The following is a 4,003-nucleotide window of genomic DNA, read 5'->3' as shown; positions in this document are numbered from 1 at the left end:
TCGATGTGGACTGACAGGTTTGAGCCAAAAAGAGGTTCTCTCTCTCTCCTTGTGCGTTTCCACCGAAAAGAGAGGAAGCCCCATTTTTCCTTGTAAAAGTATCATAGCTATTTCACTTTTTTCTGATTTAGTTTCAGTTGATGGGGGTTGTGGATTGTAGGATAGACCCCTCCCTCATAGACGTGCATGTTAAAATATTACTTTGTCGCCATCTACCGCCAAATTTCATCTCATTATCTCTCTAAAAGATTCTCTCTAAAAGATCACAAAAGCGGTGTTTATGCATCCCATGGAAAGTTCTTGAAAGGTCGTTTGTGATGGATGACGTAAGAACATTGTAGACCATAACGACGGTGCACTATACCGATTACCATGTTGGTTAAGAAGTCTATGAAAGGCACGCTGCACATTGGAAAAAAAAACACCTTTGAAATAAGAAGAAAGTGAGTGTTGTATGAGAGGTATCCAAAACTTCAAAAGAGAAATTGTGGTTTTTATGACCACACTATTTTATTGTATCACTATCATACCTTTTATTTTAAATGCAATAGTGAAATGCTTTTGGCCCAATTTGGATGTCAAAGAAAAAATATTCACATTGAAAAAAAATGCAATTGTTTTCCTCCTCAATTGAGAAACATTATCGTTTAATTTTATTATGTTGGTAGACTGTTTGGATGCCTATTAAAATATGAGAAGAAAATTTTATTTGCCTGATAGGTATGTTTGACATAATACTGCTTCCTCTTCACTCCTACTATCATGCTTTGCTATTTTCCCAATAAATTGTTATATCAATAGTTCCACAAATTTCAACATTTGGTACCAGAGCCTGATTTGTGTGTCCTGAAATAACCCCTTATGGCATCAACCTCGAAAATGAATTATACCCAGGACTTAATACCCATCCTAGATGGAGAAGATTACGACTCATGTAGACTCCAAATGAAGACTTTCTTTATCTCACAAGATCTGTAGGATATTGTTGAAGATGGTTATCCAGTGACAGAAGATGCAACAGAACTTGATTCATTGTCACAAGCAAAGCAGAATGTAAATAAGGAAAATAAAAAGAGAGATATAAAAGCCCTTTTCTTCATCCAATAAGCTGTAAGTAGATATATCTTTTCTAGAATAAAAATTGCTTCAAAATCAAAAGAAGCTTGAGATATTTTGAAAATGAATTTCAAGGATATGAAAAAGTGAATTCTATCCTACTCCAAAATTTATGGAGAGAATTTGATATTTTGATGATGAAAGATAGTGAATATGTTCATAATTTCTTTCTAGAGCTGTTGGAATAATAAATCAGATTCGATGTTATGGAGATGATATTCTTGATAAAAAAAAATTTTCAAATTCTTTTTAAGCAGCTTGCCAACAAAGTTTTACAATGTTAAAGAAGCCATAAAAGAATCAAAGTATCTAAATTTTCATTACAAGAATTAAGTGAATCTTTTGAAGCACATGAGTAAAGAATGAGCAGATTTTCAAATCACAATATGGAGCATTTCAAAATTATCAAAGAGGTCCTTGAAGACAAACTTTTCCGGTGACCGTGGAAGAGGAAGAGGAAGAAATACAGCCACAAAAATTAAGATAAAAAAGGTAAATATGAATCGTAATGTATTATTTGTAAAAAATCACGGCACGAATCAAGAGATTTCCGATATAAATGTCAAAAATGTAGAAAACCCAATTATTCTCAAAGAGATTGATGGTTTCAACAGAAAAATGAAGTACATTTTTCTGAAAAAATTAATGAAATAGGTTAGATGTTTTATTCTTGCATGAATATTTAACAAAATTTATATAGTGAAGTTTCAAAAGGCTTTTCGCCTTTTCAATCAAAAAGCAAATAAATTAATAATTTTCAGAGATGTTATTTTTTATGAGAAAAATGAATGGAACTGAACCAGAAATATGGCCAAGAATAAAAAATCTTAGAGATTGATGATTCAAATAAACGCTCAGATCCAAACACTTCAAGTCCAAGACAACAAAGCCCAAGTTCAAGTTCTTCAAATTCAGAGATGCCTCCCAGAAGAGTAAAGTCTCTTTCAAAAATTTATGAATTATGTGATGTTGCATTCTTTTCAAGTGAACCACAAAATTTTGAAGAAGCAGCTAAAGAAAATTTTGGGTAAATTCCAAGAATGAAGAAATTTCTGTTACAAAGAAGAATAATACATGAGAATTAGCAAATCGCTTAAAAGGAAAAGAAATAATTAGATTGAAACGGATTTACAAAACAAAATATAATAAAGATGAGTCCATTAAAAAATACGAAGCTCGGTTGATGGAAAAAGGTTATTCACAACAACTTGGAATAGATTTCAATAAAACTTTTGCCCTTTTTGGTCATAGCTGCCCAATTAAAAATTCTAGTTATTCAGTTGGATTTAAAATCTGCTTTTTTGAATGGGGAACTTGAAGAAGAAGTATATATTGAACAACCATTGGATTTTGTTGAAGAAAGGAAATGACAAAAAAGTTTATAAACTGAAAAATGCATTATATGGGCTAAAACAAACTCCAAGAGCTTGAAATAGTGTTTATGATGCAAATCTGACAGATCCGGTGGTGAAGATCTCTCGGATCTGACACCTTAAAATAATGAAAATGAAATGATAGAGAAAATGGGACAAATCAAATTCAGATTTGAGGCCAGATCTGCTAAAAAACGAGCATATCTACCTTCAGATCTGTGGCAGAGTCGGCATGTTCCAAGACACTAAAATATGATTTTAAGCAAATGAAAAGATAAAAAATGAAATGAAAATGATAAAGTAGCAGAGATAAAATGAAAGAAACGATACCGAACAGGGCCGGGTGGCCCAGGACTCCCGAGCCTTTTGGGGCTCGCCCGTATCAAAACCGGTCATCTTTTGCCTCTCTGATTTGGATGTCGACCAGCCAGTCTCTGGTGTAAAGGGTTAGATCTAGGGTTGTTGAGCCTTATATCTAGTTCTGATATAGGATTGTTATGCCCTAGGTCTAGGTTTTCTTAGGCTTCAAGGTTGGGGTCTCAGGAGAGGAGGCTAGGGTTTTCTACAGCTATCTCTAGGGTTTCTCTCGCTCTTCTCCAGTTTCAATCTCTATGCCCCCTTTCAAATGACCACGAAAAAGTTCCTTATAGTGGTTAAAGCTTGTTAAGAAGGATATACATGCGTAACAAACAAATCCCTTGGTCAAAGATGCACATTTTGAGGGTCACAGATTTGGGAGATACACCCAGTGTCGCTCAAAAAAAGGTCAAAAAAGTCTAAAAGGGCGAAAATTTCAACTTCGAGGCAAAATGGTCTAGGTGACACTGGTGGTAGTGTCACTCAAATCCTGGCTACACGGGTAGTGTCGTCCAAGTCAAACTATATCCAAACTTGAAAAATTTCAACCTGGGTGTGTTCCTTAGCATTTTGTGAAGCTACCAGAAAAAATTTGGGTCAAAATGGATTTTTTTACTATTTTTAATGATTTTTTTGGTAAAACAAGGCATTTACAGAAATCTGGGTCAAAACAGGGTTTCTGCAGGGTTTCGGGCAGGCTGATTGGTTCCGGGTCACAAGGTAAAATGTTTAAACTATGGATTTTGGGTTTACTAGGATAATGTGGTCCTAAGGGTTCAAAAAACAAAGAATTTGCCAGATTTAAAATGGGGTATCTACAAATAGCAAAATTGATAAATATTTTTGAAAAAATGGATACGAAAGGAGCCCAAGTGACCCTTCACTTTATGTAGAAACCTTCACTTTATATAGAAAAGGGAAGTGGAAATTCCTTCTTAATTGTATACCTTTATGTGGATGATTTGATATATCTTATACAAATAAAAAAATGGTGGAAGAATTAAGAAAGCCATGATGAAAGAATATGAAATGAGTGATTTGAGAATTATAAAATATTTTTTTGGAATCCAAGTAAAACAGTCAGATTGAGAAATATTTATCTCTCAAGATAAATATGTTGAAGATCTCTTGAAAAGATTCAGAATGTCAAATTGCAA

General features: G+C 33.8%; 1 long non-coding RNA gene across 1 annotated transcript; it reads right to left on the bottom strand.

The window, feature by feature from the left end:
• Positions 1–690: 690 nt before the first annotated feature.
• On the bottom strand, positions 691–3,081 carry LOC148780073 (uncharacterized). Its single transcript, XR_016043042.1, has 2 exons — positions 2,820–3,081; positions 691–972 (listed from the first exon to the last, which is right to left on the bottom strand). It is a non-coding gene; the product is annotated as an uncharacterized LOC148780073 (long non-coding RNA).
• Positions 3,082–4,003: the final 922 nt, after the last annotated feature.

The sequence above is a fragment of the Amborella trichopoda genome, chromosome 10 (assembly GCF_054954075.1).
Source record: "Amborella trichopoda isolate Santa Cruz 75 chromosome 10, AtrichopodaSantaCruz75HAP2 v2.0, whole genome shotgun sequence".
NCBI classification, from domain to species: domain Eukaryota; kingdom Viridiplantae; phylum Streptophyta; class Magnoliopsida; order Amborellales; family Amborellaceae; genus Amborella; species Amborella trichopoda.
This window is presented reverse-complemented; position numbering and strand designations above follow the sequence as displayed.